We start from the raw sequence: 24057 nt of genomic DNA, 5'->3' as shown, positions 1-24057 counted from the left end.
ACCAATTGTGTCATAACTCCGAGGTCTGCCTGTATCTGCAACCCGACTTGTACGTAGCACATGGCAGGGGCCTCGAAGGTGCGGGGCATATTTCCCTGCTGCGACTAACCCACCCCCCGGCGCCGCCGCCGCGAGGACTGTCTTCCCGCCGTGGCCAATACCTGCCTCGTCGCGCACGCATTCCCCGCTTTTCCCCCTCCCCGCGCCAGCGCCCCGGACGCGCAGGCGCAGTGCGCGCATTCCATCATGGCGGAGCAGCCTGCCTGCGTGTGCAGCGCGGTGCAGCGCCGACAGCGACACTGAGACGGACTCGCGCTCGGGCGGCGGCGGCGACGAGTGGCGCCGGGCGCGCGCGGTGAGTGCGGGGCTAGGAGTAGGGGGAGAGCGCGCTGAGGCCCTGTCCGCCCGACCGGCCGTTGGGACTGGGGGCGTGCGCGGGGCTGCAGCTTCGTGGGTGCAGGGTGGGGGGAACGGGGCGCAGGGACCTGGCCGGGTCCGGCTCGGCCCGGCCCGGAGTGGGGGAGCCTCCCGCCCCTTCCCCCGGCCCCGCTGCTGCAGATGCCACGTCGTCTCCCGCTCGTTCCCCTTGGCTGGAGCGGGAGCGCGGCGCCTCCCCCGCCGCCGGCTCGGGGCGGGTCGCCGCCCCCGGGGGCGGGTGGAGGGAGGAGGCCGGAGCCGGGGTTGCCCAGGGCTGCCTGGCTTCCACCCTGCCCGTGTGCGGCCCCCTCTGCGCCTGCTGCAGCGCGGGCGGCTCCTGACCCCCGCGACACTCCCAGGTAAAGCGGGGGTCCCTGAGGGTGGTCAGAAAGTCTGTGGCAAAGCCTGGTTTCTTCCAAACCTTGAGCATCACATGCGTGCTTTCTCTCTTTTTAAGCCAGTAAAATATCTTCTGCGCGTGCATGGAAACTCAAGGTGCTGCCCATGCTTTAGGCTTTATCCACTGCCTTTTGACAGTTCAAGCACAATTCCTCTGGGCTGGCATGCTGGCTCCCTGAGTTAAGAAGTTCTTTATATTTATGCCATTGTCAAGGGAAAAAATGGGTTGCATTTTCTGAGAGCAAAAGTTCCACGACATGGTTTTGTGTGCCTTGTGGAAAAGTAGCCAGCCAGCAGCACTCATCTGCCCTTCCAGGACTTTGCTTGCTGGGCTCTGTGTTTGCAAGCCTTGGGGTCCTTATGCTTCCTTGAGATCTTTTGGTGTTTGGTAGCAGAATATAATCATGAGCTAATGCTGAGTTGAAAGGTCTGTTCCTTCCTGCCAGTATGGTAACAAAAGTTGAGTGAAGCATTTCTCTTGCATCTTGTCACTTTATTACAGAAGTCTGTGAATAGGTGCCTTAAAGTGACTGTCTTCAAACATTTCTTGGAACAAGCTATTGAAAATGCATCACTCAGTTGTAGGTTAAGTAGTGTTGCATCAAGTTCTTCTTTCTCAATAACTTGGCCTGGGCTGCAGTTAGGCAGCACCTTGGCAAGGAAATGGAATAATTATAACTCCACCAATACACTAGCGGAAGTTATTTTGAGCAGTTTTCATTTTTAAAATAGTAAGGAAGCTTATTTTGGTTTGTACAGGTCAGCCATTAATTGTATTAATGCAACATACCTGCCAACATCTGAACAGCAGAATTCTTTGAACCAGTAACTTTATAATGAACTGGCCTTTAGAGATTGTAACTCTAAACTTTGTCCACACAATCTACTTCCTGACACTGCCCTCAATCATGTGTTGCATCCTCCTCTGAGGTTGTATCAAAACTTACTTTGCAATGAAGTCAAATTTAAAAAAAAATGTTCTATAGCAAATTTTTTTCTAGTGGAAAGTTTGTATCTTGTTGACCCTGCACTTCTGTCCCCCCACATGCCAGTAGCTTTTCTTTTTTATTTATTTTGGGACCAGTTTTAGAGAGACCTTAAAACTAAGATTCTGTCTACAGTCTGCAGACAGGAAAAAATCCATTGCACTTTTCGTAAGATACTCTGCTTGGCCTTGGCAGACTCTTACAGATGTACGTAGTAACTACATTTCAGTTGTACTGTGTGCATGGATACCATACAGGTATGTATATGCAAACTATAGGAACAACATTTTGGGGTGGGGGGGGCTGAGGGGGGAGGATTTAGGACCATTCAAGTTGAAATGCATCATAAATAAATGAGCACATACTTTTAAGTTCAGGACACTGAAGCTCTAAGCCTACTCTGTTATTTCGTGTACCTACAATTTGCCAGGCATTAAAACTTACTTTCAAACTACAAAAATGTACTGGTACTTGTGATTTTTGGCAGGAAATATTGTTGGAATGTCAGGGTCTGAATCCTTAATTTCATGCTGTAAATCTCTTAATTTAGGGAAGAGTTAGAAATTTATCTCTTGAAAGCAAGTGAATACCCCAGTAATAAGGCTAGGAGAGCTGGGAATTCAGAAGGAAATAGTCTTCAGTTTAATGAATGGATGTTTTAAGTTGTTACTTTAAAAAGATAGTATTTAATTGGTGCAGAACTGCAAGTCCTCCTGCTACTAAAAAAATAACCTTTACGTTTTTCTTTCACCTGTTTTCTACCATGCAACATAAGGCAAGTTGTGATTAAGTTTGTCAAGGTCAAGATGGTTAGTTTTCAGCTGTTATCTTTGCTGCAAGCCAGACCTTAACTGAAAAGTTTTGGATTCCTGACTGAGGAGCACACACTGAACTCTTTATTACATTCTTGAAGAGCTTATTGTAAAAGCAGTGATAATTTATTCTTTCAGTGGTGCTAACACAAGCCTTTCTGTGTATTGACCAGCATAGACAGACCACTGGCTCTGAGCCCTTAGTTTCCAATCTTAATGTGGATCTACTATTGTTCTGTCTGTCTTGATTGATATGGAAACTGCCTCAGTTTGCTGAGGATTCACTTTTCCAATATTTAAACCTGGATCTTAATCAGCATCTTTTCTGCCCATGTCTGACTAAAATAGCTTGGGAAGATCATATTAGTAGTGTCTAGTGTTTGAAAAGCCCTCGAAGTGTTTTGGCTCTCATTTACATAGGGTTGAAAGGCTCAATCTTCAACAGCAGTCAATTTTAGAAGTCAGAGCTTTGTACCAGATCCAGTGGTTTCCATTTTCTTGAGTAAGATCCGCTTTTCTTTTATACACTACATTTAAGCTATCATCTAACTCAGAATGAAGTTAATTGGTTAGACTTTAAACAGGCACTGGTAACTTTGTTATAGTACTTAATTTTTGCTTGTTAGTCTTTGTAAAGAATTATTTTTACCCTAACTGGTTTCACTGATACCACCTGTTGAGCAGTCTGTCCCCATCTTAGATGTAAAATCACTGCTTTTAATAGTGTCAATGAGTACTCACTTCTCTCATAACATTGTTGGTAGAGCATATTGTGGAATAAAGTTTTTATTTATTCGACGTCAGCATAAGCACAGTTTCTGAGCCCAGCAAGTAGAGGGATGATTGTTGTTCCTTATCATATAAAATGTTTTGAAATGTTAAGTGCCTTTTAATAAAATTCATCTTTAGTCTTTTCTAAATTTTTGTTGATAGGTTTTAAATGAGCTTTAATTTCCGAGGAATATATTGTGTAGTGGCACTGTTTTCATTTCATTCAAATTATTTTATGATAGTTATACAATATTGAAATTCACTTATTTGACTTGAATGAGGCTACTAGGACAGTAAGTGTGTATACCTTTAAACGGTTGTCCCACTTGGTATTCTGTAAACACTAATGTACCTTAAGTTTGTGTCTACAGACTTTCTCACACTTGAACCTCCCTTGGATTTTATTTACCGGTCTTATTGGAATTGGGATTTCACTGGTAACTCTTACTGTTTTGTCAAATATGTTCCCTTTGGGTTTTTTTCTTAAAGACTTCCTGCCTACTCACCACCAGAAAAAGGGCTGTAACTATCTTTCTCAGAAGAAAAACCAGGACACGGAGTAGTTGCAAGTTACTCATAGTACCCATGCACAGACTTTACAACATTTGAAGTAAATAGCAGGAAGATCAGGTAAATAATAAGTAACTGGAAACAGAAGCCCCTTATTCTCTTCATTTTATTTTGCTCTGGTATTTTTCAGATATGTAATATGCTGCAGTAAAAGAAAAGCGGAAGTGTGTCAAGACTTGGGACTTTAATATATTTGGGCGAAAGTTGTATTGTTTATGAACGACCAGGCAGTGGAAAAAAATCGGAAAATAAAACCTGATAAAGGGTGGGGGGAAGCTTTGCATGTTTCCACATGATTGTTGTGGGTTTAATAATTAATAAATGTAGACTGCTGTAACAGACTTTTGATCAGTGTTGATTTGTATAGAATAGATATTGCAGACTTAATTGGGAGCAATGCAGCCTTATCTTCAAGTTGGCGTTAGCCTGACACTTTGCTAAGTGTTTTTAATCTTAGTTGACTTGCATAATTGGCCTTCTGCTATGGAAAACAAGTTCAGTTGTAGCAAAATATATTTACTTGTCCACAGAAGATGATATGCTGACAAGCAGCTGGAAAATTTTCCATGTTGATCAGAAGTGATATATTGGTCAAATCACTAACTAGATAGCATTTCAGATTAAAAACATCTGACTAGTGTTGGGAAGGTTTTAGGAGGTTTAAAGATAAAGAGGACTTTGAAAAAAATTTAAACAATTTCATACTCAGTTTGTACAACTTTCATAAAGATTGTCATGGATCACCTTCCCTCTCCCTTGTAATACTATAAGATCTTTGTAAAAGCTACAGCAATGGCTTCCGTCAAGTAAAAAGTACCTATTCAGAGAATTTCTTCACTTCCTTAGTTGGACCTAAGAATAACTTGCGTAGTCCACCATTTGGGAAACTGGGGGCATTTATACACATGATTTGGGAGGGGGTGTATGCGTGTGTGTGTGTGGGGGGGGTCTCTAATTAGAGCAGCACTAAGAGCTGCTCTAATTAAAGTGTCTGGAGTGTTGTGTGTATAAGCATCTGCACACTGAAAAATGGGGTGGGACACTTAAAAGTTTGTTGACCCGCACCCTGCACCACATGACACTGGAGTGCAGTAATTAGCATGCTCCAGCAGACTCAATTAATCAAGTCTGCTCCACGCTGTGTCAGAGCAACCTCGATGCATGTGTATAGGGGCCCTGGAAGCTAGAGTAATGTATTTTTAAATGGCAGAACAAGAAATACTATAGAATAAACTATTTTTGTGACCTGAAGAATAGCTGTTTTATTTAAAGATACAATGCAGCTTTTTAATTCCTGGGAGCTTGAAGCGAATACATCCTGAAGTCTGTCAGCTAATGCTTGAAAAGGCACTTTCTTCTTGAGATGTACTTAATGTGCTGGTGAGAATGTGAGATGTTCTAATTAATTTTTACTGGGTAATTTGAATGTTTATAAAATAAGTGGGCAGTGATGGGAGAAAAGGCACTTGTTCTCTGAAAAAGGACATCCACCAGTAACCATAAGCCTGTATATTTTGTCACTTATCAATACTGTGCGCCTTCTCACCTGTTTTGAAGCCAGTCTCCTTGGTGTATTGACTTGGTTGGATGGAGCTCATGATATGTTTTACTCTTAGTACAATTTCAGGGTTGTTGTTTTTTTTGGGGGGGGGGTTGCCTCCTCCCAAAGATTGCACACACTCTTCTGCATGTAATGAATGAAAGTACATTTTTCAGCAACATCAGAAATAGTGTGTTTATTTATTAAAGTAAAGTATATCAAAGTAAATTTTCTAAGATGGTGGAGTTTCTGATCAGGTTAAGTCTCTTTTGCTATTTGACTAGTTATTTCTTGCAGAATAGCTTTGCGTCAAAACTGTACTTCATGCTTTTACAATATATGGTTCTGATCCTAAGTTCTGCTTTTCTGCTCATCTGATTTTCTCTGAAGCAGTATCATTTATTTCACTGCCCTCCAACGTAGCAGAAGTAACAGAAAGGAGCAAAAATGTTGTTTGTAGATGAAGATTATTAGGTTTGGAAGCCCCTGGAGTGGAAGCAAAAAAAAAAAAAATTAAAAAAATAAGTGCACATGGAAAGGTACTTATGTCATACTGACAGAGACTAGTTTAATTTGCCCGAGTCCAGAAGTGATTTTTGTATGCTGCAAGAAGACCTTGACAACTGTGTCTTGGTGTACTGTCCTTGACTAGGTAGCTATTTATTACTTTATTTCAGGAGGAGAAGGACTTGTGTTTAAAACATGTTAAATTTGCCAGTCTAAATAAGGTGACATGATTATTTTTATCTATTGTTTAGTACTTTACAACAAATATTCTTAATGCTGATAAATCAAGGGGTTGATTTCTTTGGTTCTGCTGAATGGAAGATTTTAATTAAGTTGGCTGTTTGGTTAAGGTGTACTGTAAATGTGGAAAGATTGTGTGCGATACGCATTTATTTGAAGTAACAAAGATCAGGTAAAACTTAGTATTTGTATAGTCCTAAAGATACAAAAACTAGTTACCAGCTAGAGCATTTAAATATTAAGCCAAGTAAATCTTTTTTTTATTTACACTGAGAGTTATTCTTCCATTCTATTTGATAATATCAGTAGTAGTTTTCAAAGTTAGTTTATTTAAAAAAAGTTCTTAAGCTCTAGAGAGACTTTGGTGCAGGTACTGCAGCAACAAATGCATACAAATTTACTAATTTAGCTTGAAGATCTTTATTTTATCTACGGAGAAAATTTGGGTTTGGAGTAAAGCACACAACACTCAAGACTCCATAGTGTCTACCAGCACCAAGGCTCTACTTCAGTGTCAGGGCGGCTAGGATCTGGAACCAACTTCCAAGCGAAGTGGTTCCGGCTCCTACTCTGGGGGTCTTTAAGAGGAGGCTAGATGTACACCTTGCTGGGGTCGTTTGACCCCAGTACTTTTTCCTGTCAAGGCAGGGGGTCGGACTTGATGATCTGCTCAGGTCCCTTCTGACCCTACAAACTATGAAACGTGAAAAGGAAGCACGTTTCAGCTGTTGTGAACAAGGTTTTCTCTGTATGATAACATTAGGACAAACAGATAAGGAATGAAGGCTTCCTGTGAGGTATGGTCTACTAAAACTGGGATGGTTTGCACATTGAATACTTTTATCTTGTGTGCAAATTCTTGGATTCAGGTGTTGCCTTCACATGCAGTTGCATTGGTTCAACTGCAGGTGTGATTACATCACTGGGAGAGCATCATGATGTTGCACCATCTTGAACTCTGTGTGCCTGGCAATAGTATGACCTACTGCACATTCAGAATGGAACATGATGGTTTAGATTTCCTTGTGGTATTTAGTGAGAAAAATTGTCTGTTTCTGCAAAAACAAGAAACAAACAAACAAACAATGCCCCCCTGAACTGAATAACACTATAATAAGGCAAAGTTAGACTAAATTCTGGGGCTTTGGAGGTGTCTTTTGATGTACCAGGTAGTAACCACTTAAGCTTTCTCTTAATTCAAAAGTAATACCTCTGTTTACAAAAAATATGAACCACAAAAGTGAAGCAAAATAGTTTCAGGCCATGAGTTCTTATGTTGAAATAGTTTGTGCCTGTATTGGTGAACTGACAGTGTATATCAAGCACACTTCTGATTTGCACAGAGATCACAGAAGTGTAGGGCTGGAAGGGGCCTCCTGAGATCATTGGGTCCAGCTCCCCTGCTCTGGGCAGGAAAGACTGCTGGGGGGCAAATAACCCCAGCAAGGTGTGTCCAGTCTCCTTTTGAAGATCTCCAGGGCTGGTGTGTGCACCACCCATGCTGGGAGTCTATTGCAGAGGCTGGTCACACAAACCACAAAGTGGTTTTTCCATAGATCCAGTCTGAAACTTTCTTCTAGGATTCCCATAAGCAGATAAACTCAGAACTAGTGGAAAGCTAGCCTTTGCTTTTTCAGTGGAGACCAAGACCTGAAAACAAACTCCTGATTGTATTAAGTTGTGAAGTTCTGTATTTACTACTGGGTTGTTAGGTTAGACAAGTGGTGACTGGACTCACCCATCTCTTAATAGAGCACCTTTCTTGGAACCTGACTTTTTTTCCTAATGATTTGTGTTTCCTTTTTCCCTATTAGACTCTGGCTGCTTTGTTCACTTTATCTCAAGTGTGGTGTTTGTCTCTCTACAATTTTAAATGAAATTTTATAAAATTAGTGTCTTGTCCTAAATAAAATGGAAGAGTGAAATTATATCTATAGACGTACCCCATTAGGGAAGGCACTCTCAGTTGGACTGCTGGGGAACTTAAATCTGGTGGAAGACCTTACCACCTGGTCCTCACCAAATTAATGATGATAAACTGGTGCCTGACAAGCCTCAAATGCTCTTCCATGTTTCTTCTATTTTGTGAACTAGTTAGAATAGGATTTCCCATTATGTTGGGACAATTTACAGGCTTAATTAGTAAGGAAGATGTCAGTTGCAGAGGCTAGCTCTTTCCCTGGCAGTAAAGGAAGCGTGAGTAACTAAATAAATGAGAAGTATTTTGTTTTTCTGAATACAGATTAATTTATACAAAAGTCGAGAAAGACTAGCACCCAGGGGTGTGTGTAGATGAAACGGGGGGGGGGGGCCCTAAATTGAAGCAGTGGGTTTTTAAAAACACAGCTTCAGTTTAGGGCCCTTTAAACCCCTGTGTTGTGTGCACACCCAAACTTACCTGGCTCTCCAGTGGGGAGGGGAGGGTGAGCTGCCATCTGGTGGAGCAGTCCCTGGGCTAGGGGCGGTGGGGGGGGCTGGTGCTTCCTTCCATGGCAGCAGCGGCCCCCCCTGCCCAGGCGGCACCCGCCTGCAGTCACCCAGCTCAGGTGATCCCAGGGGGCACCGCAGCTGCAGAGGGAAGCACTGGGTCCCCATGCAGCTCAGGCAGGCAAGCTGCAGGGGGAAAAAAGGTGGAGCCTGCCTTTCCAGCCTGCTGCTAAGCTGCCTATATGAGGTTGGGGAAGCAAGCTGTGCCCTGGCCCTGCATGGGCCAGGGCCAGAGCCAGGCCCAGGGATGATCAAGTGCAGGGTTTAGTGAGAAGCAGCAGGGATGGAGCAGCACTGTAAAAAAAAGTCTTAATCTCATCACTCCTTGTAGTTGAGCAAAGGACAAAATGCTTCAAAAATGCAATCCAATGAGGTGTTGAAATTCCATTAACTATATATAGTTAATGAGATGCAGACATTTATTTAATTGGATTTGGGCACCTTTTCTTCCTTTTCAGTCTTATTACGTTTCGACTAGAGGTGCACTACTATATTGGTCCTTATCATATCAGCACCAATAATAATTTTTATTTTATTGGCAGGCTGATGTAGCTGATAATGTCATTGATAAATACCGCGTGTATGTATGCAGCTGCAGCATGCACACAGCCAGCCCAGCAGCTTGGAGAGGAGCATCCAGCTGGTAAGCCTGTTGGGAGTGGGAGAGAAAGGGCATAAGGGTGGGCAGCTCCTGCTGCTGCGTGCATTTCCAGGGGAGGCATGGGCGGGGGGTGCCATGTGGGGCAAATGGAGGCTGCTGATGCGAGCTGGGGCCAGGGTGGCATCGGACTCTTCCCAGTGTGCACAACAGTGGGAGCTGCCCCCCAGATGACCCGCTTGCAGTTCTCTCCTGCCCTCCCTTGGGCCACTGCCTCCCTCACTTTGGGAGCCTCGATTTGCCCACATACACCCCTCCCCCCAATAGGCTTACCAACCAGATGCTACTCTCCAAGTGGCCGGGTGGTGTATTGGCAGTCAGATGGGTATTGGCCAATATGACTCGTTAATAAACAGATATTGGTATCAGCCCAAAACTTTATCTTTTCACCCCTAATTTCAAAGTGTGTGTGTAAATAATGAAATAATTGCTCCTTAAATTTGTCTTTTTCCTGTTTTTAAATTCTTCATATAGGAAGCTTCCAACAATTTTAGGAGTGTTATCTCAGAACCCAAAAAGTTGTATTAGTGTTAAGTAGGGCTGTGCAAAACAGCATCATTCTGCTTCTATTTTCATTTTGATGGAACAGTGTTTTGAGTTTTGTTTAGTTTCAGAGTGACAAAGTTTTGTCGAAAGTACTTCACTGTTTCGCCCACAGGGTATAGTGAGGAATCATAAAATGCGGCAGGCAGGCAGATCGGGGGCTCGCCCCCACCCCCAGGAGGGCTGCGGGGGCTGTGCTGGAGTCCTCCTGGGGGTGCGTACCCCCGATCTGCCTGCCAGATGACAGACCGATGCTGGGTGCAGCCTGCATCCAGTGCTGGGAAGATCGCTGGTGCTGCTGGCCCCAGATGGCAGCACGCGGCTCCTGTCATCCCGTGTGCAGATTGGGGGCATACTCCCCTGGGAGGACTCCAGCACAGGCCCCCTGATTTGCGCACAGGATGACAGGAGCCGCGTGCTGTCTCCAGGGTCCAGCGGCAGCAATGATCTTCCTTGCACTAGGTGTGGGCTGTGCCCAATGCTAGTCTGTCATTTGGCAGGCAGATCAGGGGCCTGTAGCCCTGAGAGGGCTCCAGCATAGCCCCCGCAGCCCTTCTGGGGGTGTGGGCAAGCCCCCAGTCTGCCTGCCTGATGAGAGGAGCTGGCTGCTGCCAGGCAAGCCTGGCTTTGAAACTCAAAGTTTATAGAGTTCCCTTGTTTCATTTCAAAGCTGTTTCGAAGGCTTTTGTTTCATTTTGATTTCACGTTTCAAGTTTGAAATGCATCAAAAGAGCTTTGAAACAAAATGCCAAGCAAAATTTCATGTGGCCCTAGTGTTACAGCGATATGCTAATATGAGGTTTCTGTGATCCTTTCAACTCTACAGGAGAAGTTATGGTATCCAAAATAGCTTTTAACAGTTCTTTCTCAGAAAGGTGGTGATGTTACTATTATGATGGTACCAAGTTTGGAACATTGTACATATAAGGATAAAGTAGGGTTTGCCACTGAACCATCTCCTGTTTTTTTGGCTTTGTTCACCTTCTCAGTCTTTAATCAGTCCTGCAGCTATCTTGGCTTTCAGCCCTATACTTGCCTTCCCTTTGGGAATGATCTTAACATGCATCTGTCTCCCCCAGAACCCCGGGGCAGGCCAAAAGGAACTTAAAGGAAGACTCTTTTGCTAGTTTCCCACCCAACAGTTCTGTTGCTCTTTCCTGAAAAACACTGGCTTTCAGGGCTTTTTTCCTCGGTCCCTCCTTCCAGGGCCAGTCATAGGAGCTAGCCAACTTTCCAGCTGAGCTGGTCCAGCTTTTTTGGAGAAATCACTTGACCCATCTAATAGGTCTGATAACTGATGCAGTCCATCTGATCAACTACTGGTGAGGCTGAGCCAACGAGCTTGTAAAAGCCCAACCAACCTGTGATAAAAGGTTTGTAACATGGTCAAGCTCACTGTCATAGTTTCATAGTTGGTAGAGTTGGAAGGGACCTGAGCAGATCATCAAGTCCGACCCCCTGCCATGGGCAGGAAAGAATGCTGGGTTCAAATGACCCCAGCTAGGTGGCTGTCTAGCCTCCTTTTGAAGACCCCCAGGGTAGAAGCGAGTATCGCTTCTCTTGGAAGTTGGTTCCAGATCCTAGCCGCCCTGACTGTGAAGTAGTGCTTCCTGATGTCTAGCCTGAACCTACTCTGTCAACTTGTAGCTATTATTCCTAGTTACTCCTGGTAGTGCTCGAGGGAACAGGGACTCTCCCATTCCCCGCTGGTTCCCCCCGGTAAGTTTATAGACGGCCACCAGATCCCTTCTCTTGTGGAGGCTGAACAGGTTTGGGTCCCGTAGCCTCTTCTCGTCGGGCCTGCCCTGCTTCCCCCGATCATGCGAGTGGCCCTCCTCTGGACCCTCTCCATGTTGTCCACATCCCTCTTGAAGTGCGGCGCCCAGAACTGGATGCAGTACTCCAACTGCTGCTCAATGTTGCATAAAGGGGGAGGATCACCTCCTTGGACCTGCTCAAGATGGATTTGTGGATGCATGACAAGGTGTGGTTAGCCTTACTGACTGCGTCCTCACACTGGTGGCCCATGTTTATCTTGGAATCAATAATGACTCCAAGATACTCTTCTGCCTCTGTGCTGATGAGAAGGGAGTTCCCCAGCCTGTAGGTACAGTGCTGGTTCTTCCTCCCTAGGTGCATCACCCTGCACTTGTCAGTATTGAATCCCATCCTATTCTCCGCCCACCCCTGTAACCTGTCCAGATCTAGTTGCAGCCTGTCCCTCCCTTCTGTCGTGCCCACCTCTCTCCACATTTTAGTGTCATCTGCGAATTTGAACAAGGTGCTTTTCACCCCCTCATCCAAGTTGCTGATGAAGATGTTAAACAGTGTGGGCTCGAGGAAAACTGTCTGTTACCCAGGAAAGCCCAGTAAGTACTGTTTTTGGAAAAGCCATTAAAAAAGCAAGTAAGTGGGGGGTTTTTCCTGCATTCTTTAGTCATGTGGAGCCTCTCTAAAGTTGATGGGATAACTTTCTCTCAAACTCCCTTCTGCTTGTTAGAAAGCCTCCTGCAAAAGACTTTTCATATTTGTTGTTTTTCATAGTTCTCAATGGAAGTATTTTTATTGTGGCTGCTGCTGCAGCCATATAATTCACATATTATTTGGTTCTTGTCTGTTTTGTACTTCTCCAGTACTGTCATGTAGAAAATAATTTTTATAGAAGCACTAGCCAATTGCCCATCAAGAACGGTGGGGGGAGCGGGTGACAATGGAGCCCCATGGCCCCACTGTCACCTGCAATGCGTAAGGGGGGGGGCGAGGCCAGCTCTGGTGGCCTCTCTCCCCCTGCTCCATTGTCATCACCTGCAAGGGGCAGGGGGGTAAGGCTGGTACAGCTGTTTATCAGCCAGTCAGAGCACAAATAAAGTGTTACAGACAAACTTAGGCTTTTATAATATAATATTAGAATCTTCCACCTTTTTATTACTTTAAATGCTTGGGAGTTCTTCAGTTTTTTGGGCATTAAGGAAAGATGAAGGCAAAATAGAAGGCAGGAATCCTCTGAGAATGCATTTAATATTAACTACTGGCGTTTCTTTTAAATAATTTTGTATTTCATCTCCCTCGTGTTCAAGGTAACTCTTTCTTTAGGAGTTTGTTCCAGCTGAGGTCTTTCGGCCTGGGAGCTGTTTCATACAGGGCCCTAAGTTATACTGTGTATATTTTCACAGTTGAAAGCTTAGAAAATTCTTGTTAGGTAAACTGTGAAGAACATTTCCAGTGTCTATTCAACTTGTAGTGCTTTCTTGGCCAGAAGCCAAACTGCATACAAGCAAAGGTGCAGTCAAATTCACATGGGTATCATTCTGAATTATATTCAAAGATTTAATAAAAACATATATTTAGTTTTGAACAGATTAGTATTATGGAGAGATGGTGGTCTCTTCAGAACTTAAATTGTAAGTAGGTTTCTGTTAAAAGTTTAAGTTTGACACACATTCCCTCTAATTTTGCCGTAAGTAAACCAATCTGCCTAAAACTTCTCATGTGTGGTCCTGTGGTGGAGGGGAGCTATTTTAAGATGGGGTAATATCTTGTATACTTTGTTAAGACTGCTTGCTTGAGAAACAGAAATGGTGAATGGGTGTAACTGTTTGCCTCAAAATGATTTGCTGTATAAGTTCCCAATTTGGTTAATCTTGTTATCTTCAACGAGGATATTGATATATTTTTTACTGGTTTATTCTGTGTCTCTGGCTTTCTTTTTATCAGTGATCAGTAGGGGTCACAAGCTCAGCTGACAAATTTATACTTGGTTTAAGGCAGGGGTCAGCAACAATTTTAGGCAGCATGCCCAAAATCTATTCTAAAACGTTATGTCTATTGGAAAGAGAAGAAAACACATTCTGAAAACTGGAAGTAAAAACGCTATACTAAAAAAATAAATAAATAAATAAACCCCACTAACAGCCAGAAAATCTGGAAATACTCCTTGTATTACCAGCTGTAGATCTGTTCCTTTACTACTGTTGGCCATTTGATATTCAGACATGTAGCACAGACGAAAACTGCCTGACACAAAAAAATCAAAATATCTGCATGAAAATTGTGCTTCCTGCCCCCCCTTTAAGGAGTAGAGGCATCCTTTCTCCTCCCTGCTCCCCATCTCGCCCTTGTTGCTGTTCAGACACCACATTCTATTTGTTCCTGTCCATATGATCCATGTAAGACCTAGTTATATATGTTCCATTGCACTAAGAGCTGGCTACCCCATGTAAGCTCCCAGTATTGGTGAGAGGTCATACATTACATATACAGACAGGCTGAATAAAACCTTTCTACTGCTTTCAGAAATACAGGTAATGGATTTCCTTTTTTCTTCCTCTCACCAAAGGCGGAACTGAGACCAAATAATTATTCTAATATTATAAAAGCCTAAGTGTCTGTCTGTCTGTCTGTCTGTCTGTCTGTCTGTCTGTCTGTCTGTCTGTCTGTCTGTCTGTCTGTCTGTCTGTCTGTCTGTCTGTCTGTCTGTCTGTCTGTCTGTCTGTCTGTCACAGTTTATTCATTCACACTCTGATTGATGGAAACAACCAGTCAGAGTGCTCCAAGTGTGGGGGAGCGCTGCCATGATTTCAAAGTTACGCTGAGAACTGGACAGAGGGTCTCTGGCTCTCCACCCCGCTCCCTGCAAGCAGCACTGAGGACCAGACAGAGGGTGGGGGAACGCTGGCCTTGGCTTCTCCACCCTGCTACTTGCAAGAGGCAGAAAGGTGGCAGCATGAGAGCATGAGGCCTTTAGGTGGTGGCACTCCCCCCCCGGGGTCATTCTTGATGGGTAATTGGCTAATATACTATAACCTTCTTTCTAGCAGAACATCCAATTCTGATTTAAGCTGTGTTCTCAACCAGAAATTACATTTGGGTGCAGAAGTTACATTTTGTGTTCTTCAGCCTGTGTTATGCAGGAGATCAGACTAGATGTTTATTGAGGTCCCATCTTTCTTCAATCTAATCTGTGGATTTTTTTTTAATACACAACAAGAAAAGGTATTGCAGTTCCACAGGAAACTGGAAGATAAATGAAGGTTAAGGGACAGAGTTAAAGTTCATATGTGGAGTCAAATGAATATGCCCAGACTCTACGACAATTGAAGTAGGAGGAGCATCCTCCCAATCCACTTTCTGTTGCATTTCTTTCTGCCCATGGGCCCAGCTTCAAGAGTAATAGAATTAAAATTAGGAGGAGCATAACTCTGTAGCCTGATGAGGTGGAGACTTCCCTAGGAGTGCAGGAGCAATGGGTTATCATCCCTTCTCTCACTGATGTCTTATGTATTTCATCTAATGTCTGTTTATGCAGAATAGTATGTGTGTTGGAGAAGGGAGGCAAGGATGGAAAAGTTGTTTTTTTTCTTTGACTCTCTTCTAATCACAAAGGGAGAACTTAGTCTTACAGCTCTCTTCCTAAGGACAAATACAATTTCCTATGTGACTCATGCAAGATATTGACTTGGCAGGTGTGCTGTGTAGTTTCAATGTGTGAGCATTGGCAGCTCTGTGACAGCTAAAGCATGAAGGCAGTGAAGCGCTTCAGGTTTTCCAGACAGTGGCCAAAGACTATGTAACATATGGGAAAAGTGAGCGGTAGGAGATGACAGAATATTCTTTCATAACTTATTGAATTCTAGTCGCAAAGCATTATGAAATGTATATAACTAGTTACTCAACATCAGGACTGCTGGAATCCAGTTTGTCTTCTTTGTGGTGCTGCAGACTTAAATGATTGCAGTCTCAGGCTTATGTCCCTGCCTTTGGCCTGCCAAACAGCTTGTGCGCGAAACTGTTATTTGCAGTATGGGTCACTGTTCCACTTCATAGTTTCATAGTTGGTAGGGTCGGAAGGGACCTGAGCAGATCATCAAGTCTGACCCCTTGCCATGGTAGGAAAACGTACTGGAGTCAAACAACCCCAGCAAGGTGTTCATCCAGCCTCTTTTTAAACACCCCCCCCAGGGTAAGAGCCAGCACCACTTCTCTTGGAACTCCCTGATCCTTTCCTCTCTACAGGTAAGGGCGCAAAGAGCCTATCCACTCAGATAAACTCCTTCTGTCCCTACCACTCCATGTAGAAAAAAGGGCTGGAGGACAGCTCAAATAGTACCAGGAGGAGCAAAAGAAGAATCCATGAGTAACTCAGATCTTTGTGGGTGTGGAAACAGTCTGAAAAATTTCAAGGGAAAGGAGTTTGAGTTTACTGTGGCCTAAAGCAGGTCTTACTTTGTAAAGTAACCATCTGCTACTCTGTATGCACAGTGCTATCTCTATTGTAGAACATTATCTCCTGTTCTACCTTTCAGAAGGTCAATTAATTTAATGAAGATAAATTAATGTACATACAGTACCTAACAATGCTAAGTATTATTAGAACGCAAGTGTATAGGTGTGCAAGCCAAATTGCATTCCTTCTGGATCTGTGTCGCATGGTAATACCTTCTTTCAGAGCATGGGAGCAGGAGCCGGGGATCTTTTTTTAAAGCCCCAGATTAGGTAAGAATCCCTCTTTTCTGCCCTCTCCTTCTCCTCCATGCTTATCAGCACCTCCCCTCCCCTACCTTTCTCTCCCCTCTGCTGCTTCTGTCCCTTGCTGGCCTGGGTTTAGGGGGGCTGCAAAGCCATTCCTTCCCTGCTCCAGACAGGCTATGCAGGGAGTCAGGTTCAGCCTGGGATGGCAGCAGCAGTGGTGGGAGGATTCCTCTTCCCTGCCTAATATAACCCCCACCCCCCATGTATTCCCTGCCAGCCCAGGAGCAGGGTCAGGGAAAGGAAACCTGCCTGCTGCTGCCATGGTTCTGGGCTGAGTGTGGCTCCCTTTGCAGCCCGGCAGGACAGGGCTTGAGTGGCTTTGTAACTCCCCCCAAAGACGGTAGCTGGGGGAAGGTAGGTGCTGCTATACACGGAGGGGAAGGAAAAGGGTGCCAAGAGCAGAGGAGAAGATTCTTACTTGATTTGGGGAATTAAAAAAAAATCCCTGGCTGCTGGTCCCATGGTGTGGTCTGCCTGTCCCAGTCTGTGGTGAGGCTTAAGCTAGGAGCAGGAATGTAGCCACCCCTGCAGTACCAGTTGCTCCCGCATCCTCCTTTACAAAATCCTGGATCTGGCCATGGTACCAGCCATTTGTAGCATTACAAACATGGCCCAAGTGCTACAGAAAAGTACCTGTTTGAAATGCTATGTTTTGTAGTGCCTCATGTAACAGCTGCCACTGTTCCCACTGCTGGCTTCTCCAGTGGCAACAGCACGACTAGGGTGGCAGGGGATAGGAGAGCAATTCTCACCCCCATAGGTAACAGGACTGCCTTTGACAGCTGTTGCTTTTCAGTCGGTCATTTTTCAAGCTGTCCTGGAGGTGAGGGGCCTAAGGAAAGTACTCTCTGTTCCCTGGCAAGCTCTTTGAGGTAATTATTTTTGTAGCTCCCCAGCTATGGGCATCTGTAGGTCCCCATAGTGCTATTTTTGTAACACTTCAAGTGAAAGGGTGTCTATAACTTCAGTAGAGCTTCAGAGCTAGCAGCATTAATTAACTGAATGTCTTGATATGGGCTCACTGAGCTTCCCCCTCCCCCTCCAATTTCTTTTTATGTTTACTGGAATTTATCCACGTGCTTAGCTTAATCCAACAAAAATGTGCAGAAAAAGGATGATTTTGTGTAGTGTGTGTTTAGTTAACTGGTTCTTAATTTTCTACCACACTGTTTTCTCTGTTATTGCTTGTTGCTATTGAAAAATGTCAGTTTCCCATTCCCATGCAAACTGTATAATACATTTTCATTAATGCACTTTCCTCTTTCCAGGCACCTTGTAATGTGAGTTGTAGATATGCTGTCGGCATCCTGGTACTTAAATATACTTCTGAAAAATTATTGCATGCCTCAGGTTGTGTTGAACCATGAAACCAAATTGTATACATCAGTGAAAATGTCTGTATGATAAAATGTAATATAGCTAGTACAAAACTAACTTTAATTGGGAAGATGGTGTCTGTCAGAATGAGAATCTTGACACTGCAATTTAATCTTAAGGTGCAACAGTTTTTCTATTTAAAAGAGAAACCTAAAGATAAAAATATATTTATTTAAACTCCTTAATTGTTATAATACTGTTATTAAATGTGGATATTGTGAGTTTACTTTTATGATCACTGCATTCTTGGGTGTCTACACTGAAGGATTGGTCAAGATGTATTATCTAGAATTTACATGAGCTGGGTATGGTTTAAAGCTCTTCTTCAGACTGACTTGTGCAAGGTACCAAGAAATCTGTGCCTCCACTGCACATTTTGCATAATGGGTATGATGTCTCATTTATCTGGTTCATTTTAAGAGTAAGCAGATGATCAGGATAGGAACCATCTTTTCCTTTGCATAGCACCCAGTATAATTTAGCCACAGTCTCTGATGTAGATTCTCTGCAAAACTGTAACTTGATTTTATAAACCAGCAATTCTCAACCAGGATGCAGCAGCACCTTGGGGTGCCTCAAGAGCCTTTCAGGGGTACTGTGGGGTGCCACAGAGCACTGCTAAGTTTATGATTGAAGTATTTAAGCACATTTGGTCAAGAAAACCCAGGCATCTTTAAAAGTTGAGGTACAAATCTTTAGTATTATTTGGCCCTCATGGTTATTCATGTCTTGTTATGCATACATTGTGAATATTATGTTTTAATCTCTTCGTACAGAAATGTATGGACTCTGCATACAGTGAAGTGTACGTGGTGATAGTCAATGGGAAAAGACATGATCAAGTGTCTGTTGAAGTCATTTGGAGTCCTTGGGAGTTGGAGCAAGTTTAGAATGTTTACAACGTGTTAGAAGGATTTGGGGCAGTAGAAGAGAGGGAAGGCCAGTGTTTGAAGCATTGAGAGTCTCTGAATTTTTTCTATTTATGGAACTGAAGTCAGTTCCAGCTGTTATATACAGTAATTGTTTTGTGGAAGACTGGTCATAGAGACTCCTTTCTTTGAAGCCTTTGTAGTATGAGACTGCCAGTGGAAAAATACAACTTTTCTAACTTTTCTATTCTAGTGTAATTGCCCATATTACACCATCAGAATATTGAATTGTTCAAATGTACTTCTTAGGGTAAGTTTTTAAAACATGAACTATTTTTGCTTGATTATTTTTAGTAGGGTGATAAAAGTTTTTGAAATCTTTACAGTATTATATCTACATTACCTATAGTGTCTAAATGCCTTCAAGATGCATTTGGATGTTTATCTTGCTGGGATCCTATGATCCCTGCTGACTTCCTGCCCCTGGGGTGGAGGGGACTTGATCCTCTGGAGTCCCGTCTAGCCCAAATATCTATGAAGTCTATAAACATATTAGTGTTAACCATGATCTCATATTTTAAAGTTCAAGTCTTTGGAGACCATTGTAATATTTTCCTAAGTGTTCATTTTGCTGGCATTTACATAAATGCTAGTGTTCAAAGGGATTAATAATTGTATTAGAACAGAGCAGTGTAACAGGAGCAAAAATTTATGTTCAGTATGATGCTGAAGAGTGCATATTGCACTTCACTATTTGAATCAAATGCAGAGTATGCTGTGCAAAAGTGAAACAAAAATGCTTGTTTAAAGTGTAATTGTGGAATGAAAATATGGCCTGGTATGTTTTCCTTATTAAAAGTTACCAAAATCACAGTGCTTCAGATGCAATAGAGTTGAGCATGGTACACATTTGCATATAGACAGTATTGTATTTAAGCTTCAATGCATTTTCACTGTGCCAGAAATATTTGCTAGACTGTTACAAGGTTGGATACGCTATTATCCTCAGCCTTTACATTTTAAGAGACCATATGCTGAAAATATCTTCCTAACTGGTTTCATTTCAGAAATGAAGGATCCATTTTGATGTTATAATGATATAAAGTAGTCCTGTTGATTCTAATCACCATTAACATACATGATTACCACATTAATTGGTTCGTGCATTAATTTTTTTAATGTGTTAATGGTGCATGTGGTTTTGGAGCCCACATCTGGGCTCCACTCCACCACCTCCAGGCTGCCCAGCAGGGCAGTAGTGGCAGTACAGAAGTCTACAGGGCAGCCCAGGCACAGGCTCCAGGCTGCTGCAGCAGGAAGGCTGGTGGCGGGGACAGACATGGACACACTAGAAGCTACTGCCTGCACATGGCCAGGAATGCAGCCTGGTGGTGTATAGAGCAGCACCCAGCAGGTAAGTCTGTGGGGGGAGAAGGAAGGGGCAGATTGAAGTCCCCATGGTGAGGGAGGGAGTGAGAAGGGCAGCCCGGGGTGGAGGTTGAATGGGGCCCCAGGGGTGGAGTAGGTTGTGGGATGGAGCCACAGAAGGCTTGTGCAGGCATGCGCACTCCCCACCACTGCGCACACCCCTGGGGGAGACATAGGGAGTGTGGGCTGCGGGCTGGGGCTCTGTGCCCTGCTGCCTTTCCCCTCAGAGCTACATGCTGGCTGTGCCATGCGCCCCCTGGCTGCCCAGCACTGGGAGACAGAACATGGTGTCATGCTGCTCCTGGGACAAAAGCCGCAGGGCACAGAGCCCCAGGCCACAGTGGGCAGCCGACCTCTGCCCCATGCACATGTTCTCCCATGGCTTCCCCGGGGGTGCGCACAGTGATGGGGAGCCATGCCCTACCCCCTGCATGCCTGGATGAGCCTCCCGCAACTCTGTTTCATGATCTACCCCAGCACCTGTCCCACTCCCTCCCTTACCATGGGGGACCTTGATCTGCCCCCTCCACAGACTTATCTGCTGGGCACTGCTCTACATGCAACCAGGTTGCATTCCTGTAGGGTTACCATATTTCCAGTTTCAAAAAAGAGCACACGGGGGGCGGGGGATATTAGGACTGTGTGAAACAGCACCATTTCGTTTCAACTTCTGTTTTGATGGGACAGTGTTTCATTTTGAAACCTCTGTTCTGTTTCATTTCATTGAAACTGTTTTGATGTTTCGCCCATAGGCTATAATGGGGAACCACAAAACTGCCTATAACTGTCAGTTCATGCCTGATTTGGATGGAACTTGCAGGGACGGTAGCTCCTTCTGAGGCCGTGAAGCCTGCTGAGTTTCAAAGACGTAGATGCAGGGGTTTCTGGGAAACTGCACCTTGCGCTGCTGACAAGCACAATTCGTGACATAGGTGACAGAAAGCAGGCCAGTTCAAACAATTGTTGCCTTTTTTGCAGTTTTCCATCCCTCCTTCAGAACACTGGAATTGGAAGGGACCTCAGGGAAGGACCACAGTCACTGGCCAACTACAGTCACTATGAGAACAGTCCTTCCCCCCCTCTTCCCCCTCCCTCTCCTTACTTTTTGCTTCCCTGCAGGCAAGCCCTGCTTGAATTTCAGAACTTTTTGAAACGTTTTGACTGCCCTGCTTTTGTTTCAAGGCTGTTTCAAAGCCCTTCATTTCATTTTGATCTTGCTGTTTTGAGCTGACAACAAGTTGAAGCAGCGTCAAAATGAAACAGCCAGCAAAATTTTGCACAGCCTTAGGTAATATGGGGGGGGGGGGGGGCTGTGGTATGCCTGTGCCCTGCCCCTTGCTCCCAAGCCACAGAACCTCCCCCTCCCAGCCCTACTGCTGCCCCTCACTCCTGACCCACAGTAAACTACATCCTGCCAGGACATGTAGGGACCCCTTCCTTCCCGAGCTCCAAACCCCACACACGCACACCCACACCACACAAAGTACCTGCGTATTTTTGAGTGTTTCGCTGCGTGGTTAAAATCACAATTTTACACAGCACAAGGGACACAACAGTGGGAGTCTATTACACACCTCCCACCCAAAGTCAAGAGTTTGACAAGGAGTTTCCCTGGGAACTGACTGAGGCCACATGCTCCAGGACCATGGTTGTCATGGGTGACTTCAGTTACCCGGACATCTCGTGGGAGGATCGCTCAGCAAAATCCAAGCGGTCCCAAAGCTTCCTGTCGTGCATGGATGACCTCTACCTGACTCAAGAAGTCTACAGCCCAACGAGAGGTAAAGCGCTGCTCAACCTGGTACTGGCTACTGGGAGTGACCTAATCGGTGACTTAGTGATTCATGGGAAGCTGGGTGACAGCGACCACAAGCTGATCACCTTCACTATCTGCCGTAAAGCTGGTAAGTCAGTCAGCAGCACTGAAGTCCTTGACTTCAGGAAAGCTGACTTTGACAAGCTCAGGAGGCTCATCAGTGAGGTCCTAAGGAACCATGACCCCAGGGGGAGGGGAGTACAGGAAGAGTGGTTGCTCCTTAAGGGAGCAATCCTCAATGCACAAGCTAAGTCTTTTCCATCTCGGAGGAAAGGCAGCAAGACGGCACAGCAGCCCCCCTGGCTCTCCAGGGACCTAGCTGACCTCCTGCGGCTAAAAAGAAAGGCCTACAAAGGATGGAGGATGGGATTTACCTCCAAGGAGGAATATTCTGCACTGGTCCAGTCCTGCAGGGAGCAAACCAGGAAAGCCAAGGCTGCAACTGAACTCCAACTAGCTTCAAGCATCAAGGACAATAAAAAGTCCCTTTTCAGATATGTGGGGAGCCGGAGGAAAAGCAAGGGCAACATTGGACCCCTTCTGAACCAGGTGGGACAACTGACACCCAGGAAAAAGCCAACCTATTAAATGGGTACTTTGCATCGGTCTTTCATCAGTCCCATGGGACGCTTATGCCCACCACGGGCAGGGAGGTCTGGGTGAGGGAGATCCCCTGCCCTCCACTAATGCTGACCTTGTGAAGGAACACCTTGAGAAGCTGGATACCTTCAAGTCAGCCGGCCCTGACAGTCTACAGCCCAGGGTGCTCAAGGAGCTGGAGAGCATCATAGCCCAGCCCCTGGCATGGATATTTGAAAACTCCTGGTGCTCTGATGTAGTGCCTGAAGACTGGAAGAAGGCCAATCTTCAAGAAAGGGATGTAAGTGGATCCGGCTAAATATAGGCCTATCAGCCTGACTTCTATCCCAGGGAAGATCTTAGAAAAGTTTTTTAAACTTAATCCTTAATGGACTGGCCGATGCCAACATCCTGAGGGATAGCCAGCACGGGTTTGTTGCGGGTAGGTCTTGCTTGACCAGTCTCACTTCCTTCTACGACCAGGTGACCTATCACCTGGACAAGGGAGAAGAGATTGATGTCATATATCTTGAGTTCATAAAAGCCTTCGATCTGGTATCCCATGATCACTTCTTGGCAAAATTGGCCAGTTGTGGCCATGGGTCCACCATGATCCACAGGCTGGGAAATTGGCTCTGTGGTCAGACCCAGAGGGTAGCAATTGATGGAAGTCAATTGTTGTGGTGCCCTGTGACCAGTGGGGTCCCCCAAGTCTCTGTCCTTGGACCCATATTGTTCAACTTCTTCATTATTGATGTGGACATTGGAATCGGAAGCGGACTGGCCAAGTTCACCGATGACACCAAACTCTGGGGCAAAGCATCCACACCTGAAGACAGGCGGGCAATCTAGGCTGACCTGGACAGGCTCAGCAAACGGGCAGATGAGAACCTGATGGTGTTTAACACTGAAAAATGCAAGGTTCTCCAGCTTGGGAGGCAAAAGCTGCAGCACCCTTATAGGCTTGGCAGTGCTACGCTGGCTAGTACTATGGAAGGAAGAGACTTGGGGGTCATGATTGACCACAAGATGAACATGAGCCTTCAGCGTGATGCTGCTGCTAGTAAAGCAAGCAAAATGCTGGCTTGCATCCATAGATGCTTGTCAAGTAAATCCCAGGATGTCATTCTCCCGTTGTACTCGGCCTTGATGAGGCCACAGCTGGAGTATTACATCCAGTTTTGGGCTCCACAATTCAAAAAGGATGTGGAGAAGAGAGAGTCCAGAGAAGAGCCACGCGTATGATCAGAGGTCAGGAAAACAGACCTTATGATGAGAGGCTGAGAGCCATGGGGCTCTTTAGTCTGGGAAAGCGTAGGCTCAGGGGTGATCTGATGGCCACCTATAAGTTTATCAGGAGAGACCACCAGGATCTGGGGGAACGTTTGTTCACCAGAGCGCCCCCAAGGAATGACGAGGTCGAACGGTCATAAACTACTGCAAGACCGTTTCAGGCTGGACATAAGGAAGAATTTCTTTACTGTCTGAGTCCCCAAAGTCTGGAACAGCCTGCCGTCAGAGGTGGTTCAA

At 44.9% G+C, this 24057-nt stretch overlaps 1 protein-coding gene across 10 annotated transcripts in view; it reads left to right on the top strand.

Moving 5' to 3' along the window:
• Positions 1 to 202: 202 nt before the first annotated feature.
• Positions 203 to 24057, top strand: part of LOC149858210 (fibronectin type-III domain-containing protein 3a-like) — an 87658-nt gene continuing 63803 nt past the window's right edge. For 4 of the 10 annotated variants that reach the window (XM_090059349.1, XM_090059344.1, XM_090059347.1 and 1 more), the window contains exons 1-2: positions 205 to 355; positions 3875 to 4015. The gene's annotated coding sequence lies outside the window, so the exon portion shown is untranslated. Of the gene's footprint in view, positions 356 to 3874; positions 4016 to 9271; positions 9373 to 24057 lie in introns of all 10 variants that reach the window. The other 6 variants (XM_090059350.1, XM_090059345.1, XM_090059346.1 and 3 more) reach the window with 3 other exon arrangements.

This window comes from Crocodylus siamensis, chromosome 8, assembly GCF_052110815.1.
Source record: "Crocodylus siamensis isolate JL-2025a chromosome 8, ASM5211081v1, whole genome shotgun sequence".
NCBI lineage: Eukaryota > Metazoa > Chordata > Crocodylia > Crocodylidae > Crocodylus > Crocodylus siamensis.
This window is presented reverse-complemented; position numbering and strand designations above follow the sequence as displayed.